At 50.5% G+C, this 13,371-nt stretch overlaps 1 protein-coding gene across 4 annotated transcripts in view; it reads right to left on the bottom strand.

Annotated features, from left to right (window-relative positions):
- ppef1 (protein phosphatase, EF-hand calcium binding domain 1) overlaps positions 1–13,371 on the bottom strand; it is a 921,908-nt gene that overhangs the window by 486,779 nt on the left and 421,758 nt on the right. The window lies entirely within an intron of this gene.

The following is a 13,371-nucleotide window of genomic DNA, read 5'->3' as shown; positions in this document are numbered from 1 at the left end:
GGTGAAGATAGGTTTGTCCCAGTTAGACAGGGGAAGGTGAAGAGGGGTATGTCCCAGTGAGACAGGGGAAGGTGAAGAGAGGTTTGTCCCATTTAGGGAGGGGAAGTGAAGAGGGGTTTGTTCCAGTGAGACAGGGGAAGTGAAGATAGGTTTTCCCCAGTTAGACAGGGGGCGTTGAAGAGGGGTTTGTCCCAGTGGGACAGGGGAAGTGAAGTTAGCTTTGACCCAGTGAGACAGGGAAAGTGAAGTTAGGTTTGTCCTAGTTAGAGAGGGGAAATGAAGATTGGTTTGTCCCAGTGAGACAGAGGAAGTGAAGATAGGTTTGTCCCAGTGAGACAGGGGAAGTGAAGAGGGGTTTGTCCAGTGAGACAGGGGAAGTGAAGAGGGGTTTGTCCCAGTTAGACAGTATAAGTGAAGAGAGGTTTGTTCCAGTGAGACAGGGGAAGTGAAGATACGTTTGCCCCAGTTAGAGAGGGGAATGTGAAGTGTGCTTGTCCCAGTTAGACAAGGGAAGTGAAGATAGGTTTGTACCAGTGAGGCAGGGGAAGTGAAGATAGGTTTGTCCCAGTTAGCGAGTGGAAATAAAGAGGGGTTTGTCCCAGTGAGACAGGGGAAGTGAAGAGAGGTTTGTTCCAGTGAGACAGGGGAAGTGAAGATAGGTTTGTCCCAGTGAGACAGAGGAAGTGAAGATAGGTTTGCCCTAGTTAGACAGGGGAAGGTGAAGAGGGGTCTGTCCCAGTGAGACAGGGGAAGTGAAGAGGGGTTTGTCCCAGTGAGACAGGGGAAGGTGAAGACAGGTTTGTCCCAGTTAGACAGGGAAGGTGAAGATAGGTTTGTACCAGTGAGGCAGGGGAAGTGAAGATAGGTTTGTCCCAATTAGCGAGGGGAAATGAAGAGGGGTTTGTCCCAGTGAGACAGGGGAAGTGAAGATAGGTTTGTCCCAGTGAGACAGAGGAAGTGAAGAGGGGTTTGTCCCAGTGAGACAGGGGAAGTGAAGAGGGGTTTGTTCCAGTTAGACAGTGGAAGTGAAGAGAGGTTTGTTCCAGTGAGACAGGGGAAGTGAAGATAGGTTTGTCCCAGTGAGACAGAGGAAGTGAAGATAGGTTTGCCCTAGTTAGACAGGGGAAGGTGAAGAGGGGTCTGCCCCAGTTAGACAGGGGAAGTGAAGAGGGGTTTGTCCCAGTGAGACAGGGGAAGGTGAAGACAGGTTTGTCCCAGTTAGACAGGGAAGGTGAAGATAGGTTTGTACCAGTGAGACAGGGGAAGTGAAGAGGGGTTTGTACCAGTTAGGCAGGGTAAGTGAAGAGGGGTTTGTCCCAGTGAGACAGGGGAAGGTGAAGAGAGGTTTGTCCCATTTAGGGAGGGGAAGTGATGAGGGGTTTGTTCCAGTGAGACAGGGGAAGTGAAGATAGGTTTGCCCCAGTTAGACAGGGGAAGTTGAAGAGGAGTTTGTCCCAGTGGGACAGGGGAAGTGAAGTTTGCTTTGACCCAGTGAGACTGGGAAAGTGAAGTTAGGTTTGTCCTAGTTAGAGAGGGGAAATGAAGATTGGTTTGTCCCAGTGAGACAGGGGAAGGGAAGAGGGGTTTGTCCAGTGAGACAGGGGAAGTGAAGAGGGGTTTGTCCCAGTTAGACAGTATAAGTGAAGAGTGATTTGTTCCAGTGAGACAGGGGAAGTGAAGATAGGTTTGTTCCAGTGACACAGGGGAAGGTGAAGATAGGTTTGTCCCAGTTAGACAGGGGAAGGTGAAGAGGGGTATGTCCCAGTGAGACAGGGGAAGGTGAAGAGAGGTTTGTCCCATTTAGGGAGGGGAAGTGAAGAGGGGTTTGTTCCAGTGAGACAGGGGAAGTGAAGATAGGTTTTCCCCAGTTAGACAGGGGGCGTTGAAGAGGGGTTTGTCCCAGTGGGACAGGGGAAGTGAAGTTAGCTTTGACCCAGTGAGACAGGGAAAGTGAAGTTAGGTTTGTCCTAGTTAGAGAGGGGAAATGAAGATTGGTTTGTCCCAGTGAGACAGAGGAAGTGAAGATAGGTTTGTCCCAGTGAGACAGGGGAAGTGAAGAGGGGTTTGTCCAGTGAGACAGGGGAAGTGAAGAGGGGTTTGTCCCAGTTAGACAGTATAAGTGAAGAGAGGTTTGTTCCAGTGAGACAGGGGAAGTGAAGATACGTTTGCCCCAGTTAGAGAGGGGAATGTGAAGTGTGCTTGTCCCAGTTAGACAAGGGAAGTGAAGATAGGTTTGTACCAGTGAGGCAGGGGAAGTGAAGATAGGTTTGTCCCAGTTAGCGAGTGGAAATAAAGAGGGGTTTGTCCCAGTGAGACAGGGGAAGTGAAGAGAGGTTTGTTCCAGTGAGACAGGGGAAGTGAAGATAGGTTTGTCCCAGTGAGACAGAGGAAGTGAAGATAGGTTTGCCCTAGTTAGACAGGGGAAGGTGAAGAGGGGTCTGTCCCAGTGAGACAGGGGAAGTGAAGAGGGGTTTGTCCCAGTGAGACAGGGGAAGGTGAAGACAGGTTTGTCCCAGTTAGACAGGGAAGGTGAAGATAGGTTTGTACCAGTGAGGCAGGGGAAGTGAAGATAGGTTTGTCCCAATTAGCGAGGGGAAATGAAGAGGGGTTTGTCCCAGTGAGACAGGGGAAGTGAAGATAGGTTTGTCCCAGTGAGACAGAGGAAGTGAAGAGGGGTTTGTCCCAGTGAGACAGGGGAAGTGAAGAGGGGTTTGTTCCAGTTAGACAGTGGAAGTGAAGAGAGGTTTGTTCCAGTGAGACAGGGGAAGTGAAGATAGGTTTGTCCCAGTGAGACAGAGGAAGTGAAGATAGGTTTGCCCTAGTTAGACAGGGGAAGGTGAAGAGGGGTCTGCCCCAGTTAGACAGGGGAAGTGAAGAGGGGTTTGTCCCAGTGAGACAGGGGAAGGTGAAGACAGGTTTGTCCCAGTTAGACAGGGAAGGTGAAGATAGGTTTGTACCAGTGAGACAGGGGAAGTGAAGAGGGGTTTGTACCAGTTAGGCAGGGTAAGTGAAGAGGGGTTTGTTCCAGTGAGACAGGGGAAGGTGAAGATCGGTTTGTCCCAGTGAGACAGGTGAAGTGAAGATAGGTTTGTCTCAGTGAGACAGGGGAAGGTGAATAGGGGTTTTGTCCCAGTGAGACAGGGGAAGGTGAAGATCGGTTTGTCCCAGTGAGACAGGGGAAGTGAAGATAGGTTTGTCTCAGTGAGACAGGGGAAATGAAGAGGGGTTTGTCCCAGTGAGACAGGGGAAATGAAGAGGGGTTTGTCCCAGTGAGACAGGGGAAGTTGAAGATAGGTTTGTCCCACTGAGACAGGGGAAGGTGAAGATAGTTTTGTTCCAGTGACACAGGGGAAGGTGAAGATAGGTTTGTCCCAGTTAGACAGGGGAAGGTGAAGATAGGTTTGCCCTAGTTAGACAGGGGAAGGTGAAGAGGGGTTTGTCCCAGTGAGACAGGGGAAGGTGAAGAGGGTTTTGTCCCAGTTAGACAGGGGAAGTGAGGAGGGGTTTGTTCCAGTGAAACAGGGGATGGTGAAGAGGGGTTTGTCCCAGTGTGACAGGGGAATGTGAATAGTGGTTTGGCCCAGTGAGACAGTGGACGTGAAGATAGGTTTGTCCCAGTTATACAATGGAAGGTGAAGAGGGGTTTCTCCCAGTGAGACAGGGGAAGGTGAAGATAGGTTTGTCCCAGTTAGACATGAAACGTGAAGATATGTTTGTTCCAGTGAGACAAGGGAAGATGAAGATAGGTTTGCCCCAGTTAGACAGGGGAAGGTGAAGAGAGGTTTGTCCCAGTGAGACAGGGGAAGGTGAAGAGGGGTTTGTCCCAGTTAGGGAGGGGAAGTGAAGAGGGGTTTGTTCCAGTGAGACAGGGGAAGGTGAATAGGGGTTTTGTCCCAGTTAGACAGGGGAAGGTGAAGATCGGATTGTCTCAGTGAGACAGGGGAAGTGAAGATAGGTTTGTCTCAGTGAGACAGGGAAATGAAGAGGGGTTTGTCCCAGTGAGACAGGGGAAGTTGAAGATAGGTTTGTCCCACTGAGACAGGGGAAGGTGAAGATAGGTTTGTTCCGGTGACACAGGGGAAGGTGAAGATCGGTTTGTCTCAGTGAGACAGGGGAAGTGAAGATAGGTTTGTCCAAATTAGCGAGGGGAAATGAAGAGGGGTTTGTCCCAGTGAGACAGGGGAAGTGAAGATAGGTTTGTCCCAGTGAGACAGAGGAAGTGAAGAGGGGTTTGTCCCAGTGAGACAGGGGAAGTGAAGAGGGGTTTGTTCCAGTTAGACAGTGGAAGTGAAGAGAGGTTTGTTCCAGTGAGACAGGGGAAGTGAAGATAGGTTTGTCCCAGTGAGACAGAGGAAGTGAAGATAGGTTTGCCCTAGTTAGACAGGGGAAGGTGAAGAGGGGTCTGCCCCAGTTAGACAGGGGAAGTGAAGAGGGGTTTGTCCCAGTGAGACAGGGGAAGGTGAAGACAGGTTTGTCCCAGTTAGACAGGGAAGGTGAAGATAGGTTTGTACCAGTGAGACAGGGGAAGTGAAGAGGGGTTTGTACCAGTTAGGCAGGGTAAGTGAAGAGGGGTTTGTTCCAGTGAGACAGGGGAAGGTGAAGATCGGTTTGTCCCAGTGAGACAGGTGAAGTGAAGATAGGTTTGTCTCAGTGAGACAGGGGAAGGTGAATAGGGGTTTTGTCCCAGTGAGACAGGGGAAGGTGAAGATCGGTTTGTCCCAGTGAGACAGGGGAAGTGAAGATAGGTTTGTCTCAGTGAGTCAGGGGAAATGAAGAGGGGTTTGTCCCAGTGAGACAGGGGAAATGAAGAGGGGTTTGTCCCAGTGAGACAGGGGAAGTTGAAGATAGGTTTGTCCCACTGAGACAGGGGAAGGTGAAGATAGTTTTGTTCCAGTGACACAGGGGAAGGTGAAGATAGGTTTGTCCCAGTTAGACAGGGGAAGGTGAAGATAGGTTTGCCCTAGTTAGACAGTGGAAGGTGAAGAGGGGTTTGTCCCAGTGAGACAGGGGAAGGTGAAGAGGGGTTTGTCCCAGTTAGACAGGGGAAGTGAGGAGGGGTTTGTTCCAGTGAAACAGGGGATGGTGAAGAGGGGTTTGTCCCAGTGTGACAGGGGAATGTGAATAGTGGTTTGGCCCAGTGAGACAGTGGACGTGAAGATAGGTTTGTCCCAGTTAGACATGAAACGTGAAGATATGTTTGTTCCAGTGAGACAAGGGAAGATGAAGATAGGTTTGCCCCAGTTAGACAGGGGAAGGTGAAGAGAGGTTTGTCCCAGTGAGACAGGGGAAGGTGAAGAGGGGTTTGTCCCAGTTAGGGAGGGGAAGTGAAGAGGGGTTTGTTCCAGTGAGACAGGGGAAGGTGAATAGGGGTTTTGTCCCAGTTAGACAGGGGAAGGTGAAGATCGGTTTGTCTCAGTGAGACAGGGGAAGTGAAGATAGGTTTGTCTCAGTGAGACAGGGAAATGAAGAGGGGTTTGTCCCAGTGAGACAGGGGAAGTTGAAGATAGGTTTGTCCCACTGAGACAGGGGAAGGTGAAGATAGGTTTGTTCCGGTGACACAGGGGAAGGTGAAGATCGGTTTGTCTCAGTGAGACAGGGGAAGTTGAATAGGGGTTTGGCCCAGTGAGACAGTGGACGTGAAGATGGGTTTGACCCAGTGAGACAGGGGAAATGAAGATAGGTTTGTCCCAGTGAGACAGGGGAAGTGAAGATAAGTTTGTCCCAGTGAGACAGTGGACGTGAAGATAGGTTTGACCCAGTGAGACAGGGGAAGTGAAGAAAGGTTTGTCTCAGTGAGACAGGGAAATGAAGAGGGGTTTGTCCCAGTGAGACAGGGGAAGGTGAAGATAGGTTTGTCCCACTGAGACAGGGGAAGGTGAAGATAGGTTTGTTCCAGTGACACAGGGGAAGGTGAAGATAGGTTTGTCCCAGTTAGACAGGGGAAGGTGAAGAGGGCTTTGTCCCAGTGAGACAGGGGAAGGTGAAGAGAGGTTTGTCCCATTTAGGGAGGGGAAGTGATGAGGGGTTTGTTCCAGTGAGACAGGGGAAGTAAAGATACGTTTGCCCCAGTTAGAGAGGGGAATGTGAAGAGTGTTTGTCCCAGTTAGACAGGGGAAGTGAAGATAGGTTTGTACCAGTGAGGCAGGGGAAGTGAAGAGGGATTTGTCCCAGTTAGACAGGGAAAGGTGAAGAGGGGTTTGTCCCAGTGAGACAGGGGAAGGTGAAGAGGGGTTTGTCCCAGTTAGACAGGGGAAGTGAGGAGGGGTTTGTTCCAGTGAAACAGGGGAAGGTGAAGAGGGGTTTGTCCCAGTGAGACAGGGGAAGGTGAATAGGGGTTTGGCCCAGTGAGACAGTGGACGTGAAGATAGGTTTGACCCATTGAGACAGGGGAAGGTGAAGAGGGGTTTGTCCCAGTTAGACAGAGGAATTGAAGAGGGGTTTGTCCCAGTTAGACAGGGAAAGGTGAAGAGGGGTTTGTCCCAGTGAGACAGGGGAAGGTGAAGAGGGGTTTGTCGCAGTTAGACAGGGGAAGTGAGGAGGGGTTTGTTCCAGTGAAACAGGGGAAGGTGAAGAGGGGTTTCTCCCAGTGAGACAGGGGAAGGTGAAGAGAGGTTTGTCCCATTTAGGGAGGGGAAGTGATGAGGGGTTTGTTCCAGTGAGACAGGGGAAGTGAAGATAGGTTTGCCCCAGTTAGACAGGGGACGTTGAAGAGGGGTTTGTCCCAGTGGGACAGGGGAAGTGAAGTTTGCTTTGACCCAGTGAGACAGGGTAAGTGAAGTTAGGTTTGTCCTAGTTAGAGAGGGGAAATGAAGATTGGTTTGTCCCAGTGAGACAGAGGAAGTGAAGATACTTTTGTCCCAGTGAGACAGGGGAAGTGAAGAGGGGTTTGTCCAGTGAGACAGGGGAAGTGAAGAGGGGTTTGTCCCAGTTAGACAGTATAAGTGAAGACAGATTTGTTCCAGTGAGACAGGGGAAGTGAAGATACGTTTGCCCCAGTTAGAGAGGGGAATGTGAAGAGTGTTTGTCCCAGTTAGACAGGGGAAGTGAAGATAGGTTTGTTCAAGTGACACAGGGGAAGGTGAAGATAGGTTTGTCCCAGTTAGACAGCGGAAGGTGAAGAGGGGTTTGTCCCAGTGAGACAGGGGAAGGTGAAGAGAGGTTTGTCCCATTTAGGGAGGGGAAGTGAAGAGGGGTTTGTTCCAGTGAGACAGGGGAAGGTGAATAGGGGTTTTGTCCCAGTTAGACAGGGGAAGGTGAAGATCGGTTTGTCTCAGTGAGACAGGGGAAGTGAAGATAGGTTTGTCTCAGTGAGACAGGGAAATGAAGAGGGGTTTGTCCCAGTGAGACAGGGGAAGTTGAAGATAGGTTTGTCCCACTGAGACAGGGGAAGGTGAAGATAGGTTTGTTCCGGTGACACAGGGGAAGGTGAAGATAGGTTTGTCCCAGTTAGACAGAGGAAGGTGAAGAGGGCTTTGTCCCAGTGCGACAGGGGAAGGTGAAGAGAGGTTTGTCCCATTTAGGGAGTGGAAGTGATGAGGGGTTTGTTCCAGTGAGACAGGGGAAGTGAAGTTAGGTTTGTCCTAGTTAGAGAGGGGAATGTGAAGTGAGTTTGTCCCAGTGAGACAGGGGAAGTGAAGAGGGGTTTGTTCCAGTTAGACAGTGGAAGTGAAGAGAGGTTTGTTCCAGTGAGACAGGGGAAGTGAAGATAGGTTTGCCCTAGTTAGACAGGGGAAGGTGAAGAGGGGTCTGCCCCAGTTAGACAGGGGAAGTGAAGAGGGGTTTGTCCCAGTGAGACAGGGGAAGGTGAAGACAGGTTTGTCCCAGTTAGACAGGGAAGGTGAAGATAGGTTTGTACCAGTGTGACAGGGGAAGTGAAGAGAGGTTTGTCCCAGTTAGGCAGGGTAAGTGAAGAGGGGTTTGTTCCAGTGAGACAGGGGAAGGTGAAGATCGGTTTGTCCCAGTGAGACAGGTGAAGTGAAGATAGGTTTGTCTCAGTGAGACAGGGGAAGGTGAATAGGGGTTTTGTCCCAGTGAGACAGGGGAAGGTGAAGATCGGTTTGTCCCAGTGAGACAGGGGAAGTGAAGATAGGTTTGTCTCAGTGAGACAGGGAAATGAAGAGGGGTTTGTCCCAGTGAGACAGGGGAAGTTGAAGATAGGTTTGTCCCACTGAGACAGGGGAAGGTGAAGATAGGTTTGTTCCAGTGACACAGGGGAAGGTGAAGATAGGTTTGTCCCAGTTAGACAGGGGAAGGTGAAGAGGGCTTTGTCCCAGTGAGACAGGGGAAGGTGAAGAGAGGTTTGTCCCATTTAGGGAGGGGAAGTGATGAGGGGTTTGTTCCAGTGAGACAGTGGAAGTGAAGATAGGTTTGCCCCAGTTAGACAGGGGACGTTGAAGAGGGGTTTGTCCCAGTGGGACAGGGGAAGTGAAGTTTGCTTTGACCCAGTGAGACAGGTAAAGTGAATTTAGGTTTGTCCTAGTTAGAGAGGGGAAATGAAGAGGGGTTTGTCCCAGTGAGACAGGGGAAGTGAAGAGAGGTTTGTTCCAGTGAGACAGAGGAAGTGAAGATAGGTTTGTCCCAGTGAGACAGGGGAAGGTGAAGAGGGGTCTGTCCCAGTGAGACAGGGGAAGGTGAAGATACGTCTGCCCCAGTTAGAAAGGGGAAGTGAAGAGGGGTTTGTCCCAGTGAGACAGGGGAAGGTGAAGACAGGTTTGTCCCAGTTAGACAGGGAAGGTGAAGATAGGTTTGTACCAGTGAGGCAGGGGAAGTGAAGATAGGTTTGTCCCAGTTAGCGAGGGGAAATGAAGAGGGGTTTGTCCCAGTGAGACAGGGGAAGTGAAGATAGGTTTGTCCCAGTGAGACAGAGGAAGTGAAGAGGGGTTTGTCCCAGTGAGACAGGGGAAGTGAAGAGGGGTTTGTTCCAGTTAGACAGTGGAAGTGAAGAGGGGTTTGTTCCAGTTAGACAGTGGAAGTGAAGAGAGGTTTGTTCCAGTGAGACAGGGGAAGTGAAGATAGGTTTGTCCCAGTGAGACAGAGGAAGTGAAGATAGGTTTGCCCTAGTTAGACAGGGGAAGGTGAAGAGGGGTCTGCCCCAGTTAGACAGGGGAAGTGAAGAGGGGTTTGTCCCAGTGAGACAGGGGAAGGTGAAGACAGGTTTGTCCCAGTTAGACAGGGAAGGTGAAGATAGGTTTGTACCAGTGAGACAGGGGAAGTGAAGAGGGGTTTGTACCAGTTAGGCAGGGTAAGTGAAGAGGGGTTTCTTCCAGTGAGACAGGGGAAGGTGAAGATCGGTTTGTCCCAGTGAGACAGGTGAAGTGAAGATAGGTTTGTCTCAGTGAGACAGGGGAAGCTGAATAGGGGTTTTGTCCCAGTGAGAGAGGGGAAGGTGAAGATCGGTTTGTCCCAGTGAGACAGGGGAAGTGAAGATAGGTTTGTCTCAGTGAGACAGGGAAATGAAGAGGGGTTTGTCCCAGTGAGACAGGGGAAGTTGAAGATAGGTTTGTCCCACTGAGACAGGGGAAGGTGAAGATAGTTTTGTTCCAGTGACACAGGGGAAGGTGAAGATAGGTTTGTCCCAGTTAGACAGGGGAAGGTGAAGAGGGGTTTTGTCCCAGTGAGACAGGGTAAGGTGAAGAGAGGTTTGTCCCATTTAGGGAGGGGAAGTGAAGAGGGGTTTGTTCCAGTGAGACAGGGGAAGTGAAGATAGGTTTGCCCCAGTTAGACAGGGGGCGTTGAAGAGGGGTTTGTCCCAGTGGGACAGGGGAAGTGAAGTTAGCTTTGACCCTGTGAGACAGGGAAAGTGAATTTAGGTTTGTCCTAGTTAGAGAGGGGAAATGAAGATTGGTTTGTCCCAGTGAGACAGAGGAAGTGAAGATAGGTTTGTCCCAGTGAGACAGGGGAAATGAAGATAGGTTTGTCCCAGTGAGACAGAGGAAGTGAAGATAGGTTTTTCCCAGTGAGACAGGGGAAGTGAAGAGGGGTTTGTCCCAGTTAGACAGTATAAGTGAAGAGAGGTTTGTTCCAGTGAGACAGGGGAAGTAAAGATACGTTTGCCCCAGTTAGAGAGGGGAATGTGAAGAGTGTTTGTCCCAGTTAGACAGGGGAAGTGAAGATGGGTTTGTACCAGTGAGGCAGGGTAAGTGAAGAGGGATTTGTCCCAGTTAGACAGGGAAAGGTGAAGAGGGGTTTGTCCCAGTGAGACAGGGGAAGGTGAAGAGGTGTTTGTCCAAGTTAGGCAGGGTAAGTGAAGAGGGGTTTGTTCCAGTGAGACAGGGGAAGGTAAAGATCGGTTTGTCCCAGTGAGACAGGTGAAGTGAAGATAGGTTTGTCTCAGTGAGACTGGGGAAGGTGAATAGGGGTTTTGTCCCAGTGAGACAGGGGAAGGTGAAGATCGGTTTGTCCCAGTGAGACAGGGGAAGTGAAGATAGGTTTGTCTCAGTGAGACAGAGAAATGAAGAGGGGTTTGTCCCAGTGAGACAGGGGAAGTTGAAGATAGGTTTGTCCCACTGAGACAGGGGAAGGTGAAGATAGGTTTGTTCCAGTGACACAGGGGAAGGTGAAGATAGGTTTGTCCCAGTTAGAAAGGGGAAGGTGAAGAGGGCTTTGTCCCAGTGAGACAGGGGAAGGTGAAGAGAGGTTTGTCCCATTTAGGGAGGGGAAGTGATGAGGGGTTTGTTCCAGTGAGACAGGGGAAGTGAAGATAGGTTTGCCCCAGTTAGACAGGGGAAGTTGAAGAGGAGTTTGTCCCAGTGGGACAGGGGAAGTGAAGTTTGCTTTGACCCAGTGAGACTGGGAAAGTGAAGTTAGGTTTGTCCTAGTTAGAGAGGGGAAATGAAGATTGGTTTGTCCCAGTGAGACAGGGGAAGGGAAGAGGGGTTTGTCCAGTGAGACAGGGGAAGTGAAGAGGGGTTTGTCCCAGTTAGACAGTATAAGTGAAGAGTGATTTGTTCCAGTGAGACAGGGGAAGTGAAGATACGTTTGCCCCAGTTAGAGAGGGGAATATGAAGAGTGTTTGTCCCAGTTAGACAGGGGAAGTGAAGATAGGTTTGTTCCAGTGACACAGGGGAAGGTGAAGATAGGTTTGTCCCAGTTAGACAGGGGAAGGTGAAGAGGGGTTTGCCCCAGTGAGACAGGGGGAGGTGAAGAGAGGTTTGTCCCATTTAGGGAGGGGAAGTGAAGAGGGGTTTGTCCCAGTGAGACAGGGGAAGTGAAGATAGGTTTTCCCCAGTTAGACAGGGGGCGTTGAAGAGGGGTTTGTCCCAGTGGGACAGGGGAAGTGAAGTTAGCTTTGACCCAGTGAGACAGGGAAAGTGAAGTTAGGTTTGTCCTAGTTAGAGAGGGGAAATGAAGATTGGTTTGTCCCAGTGAGACAGAGGAAGTGAAGATAGGTTTGTCCCAGTGAGACAGGGGAAGTGAAGAGGGGTTTGTCCAGTGAGACAGGGGAAGTGAAGAGGGGTTTGTCCCAGTTAGACAGTATAAGTGAAGAGAGGTTTGTTCCAGTGAGACAGGGGAAGTGAAGATACGTTTGCCCCAGTTAGAGAGGGGAATGTGAAGTGTGCTTGTCCCAGTTAGACAGGGGAAGTGAAGATAGGTTTGTACCAGTGAGGCAGGGGAAGTGAAGATAGGTTTGTCCCAGTTAGCGAGGGGAAATAAAGAGGGGTTTGTCCCAGTGAGACAGGGGAAGTGAAGAGAGGTTTGTTCCAGTGAGACAGGGGAAGTGAAGATAGGTTTGTCCCAGTGAGACAGAGGAAGTGAAGATAGGTTTGCCCTAGTTAGACAGGGGAAGGTGAAGAGGGGCTTTGTCCCAGTGAGACAGGGGAAGGTGAAGAGAGGTTTGTCCCATTTAGGGAGGGGAAGTGATGAGGGGTTTGTTCCAGTGAGACAGGGGAAGTAAAGATACGTTTGCCCCAGTTAGAGAGGGGAATGTGAAGAGTGTTTGTCCCAGTTAGACAGGGGAAGTGAAGATAGGTTTGTACCAGTGAGGCAGGGGAAGTGAAGAGGGATTTGTCCCAGTTAGACAGGGAAAGGTGAAGAGGGGTTTGTCCCAGTGAGACAGGGGAAGGTGAAGAGGGGTTTGTCCCAGTTAGACAGGGGAAGTGAGGAGGGGTTTGTTCCAGTGAAACAGGGGAAGGTGAAGAGGGGTTTGTCCCAGTGAGACAGGGGAAGGTGAATAGGGGTTTGGCCCAGTGAGACAGTGGACGTGAAGATAGGTTTGACCCATTGAGACAGGGGAAGGTGAAGAGGGGTTTGTCCCAGTTAGACAGAGGAATTGAAGAGGGGTTTGTCCCAGTTAGACAGGGAAAGGTGAAGAGGGGTTTGTCCCAGTGAGACAGGGGAAGGTGAAGAGGGGTTTGTCGCAGTTAGACAGGGGAAGTGAGGAGGGGTTTGTTCCAGTGAAACAGGGGAAGGTGAAGAGGTGTTTCTCCCAGTGAGACAGGGGAAGGTGAAGAGAGGTTTGTCCCATTTAGGGAGGGGAAGTGATGAGGGGTTTGTTCCAGTGAGACAGGGGAAGGGAAGATAGGTTTGCCCCAGTTAGACAGGGGACGTTGAAGAGGGGTTTGTCCCAGTGGGACAGGGGAAGTGAAGTTTGCTTTGACCCAGTGAGACAGGGAAAGTGAAGTTAGGTTTGTCCTAGTTAGAGAGGGGAAATGAAGATTGGTTTGTCCCAGTGAGACAGAGGAAGTGAAGATACTTTTGTCCCAGTGAGACAGGGGAAGTGAAGAGGGGTTTGTCCAGTGAGACAGGGGAAGTGAAGAGGGGTTTGTCCCAGTTAGACAGTATAAGTGAAGACAGATTTGTTCCAGTGAGACAGGGGAAGTGAAGATACGTTTGCCCCAGTTAGAGAGGGGAATGTGAAGAGTGTTTGTCCCAGTTAGACAGGGGAAGTGAAGATAGGTTTGTTCAAGTGACACAGGGGAAGGTGAAGATAGGTTTGTCCCAGTTAGACAGCGGAAGGTGAAGAGGGGTTTGTCCCAGTGAGACAGGGGAAGGTGAAGAGAGGTTTGTCCCATTTAGGGAGGGGAAGTGAAGAGGGGTTTGTTCCAGTGAGACAGGGGAAGGTGAATAGGGGTTTTGTCCCAGTTATACAGGGGAAGGTGAAGATCGGTTTGTCTCAGTGAGACAGGGGAAGTGAAGATAGGTTTGTCTCAGTGAGACAGGGAAATGAAGAGGGGTTTGTCCCAGTGAGACAGGGGAAGTTGAAGATAGGTTTGTCCCACTGAGACAGGGGAAGGTGAAGATAGGTTTGTTCCGGTGACACAGGGGAAGGTGAAGATAGGTTTGTCCCAGTTAGACAGAGGAAGGTGAAGAGGGCTTTGTCCCAGTGCGACAGGGGAAGGTGAAGAGAGGTTTGTCCCATTTAGGGAGTGGAAG

Source organism: Hemitrygon akajei, chromosome 5 (assembly GCF_048418815.1).
Source record: "Hemitrygon akajei chromosome 5, sHemAka1.3, whole genome shotgun sequence".
NCBI lineage: Eukaryota > Metazoa > Chordata > Chondrichthyes > Myliobatiformes > Dasyatidae > Hemitrygon > Hemitrygon akajei.
This window is presented reverse-complemented; position numbering and strand designations above follow the sequence as displayed.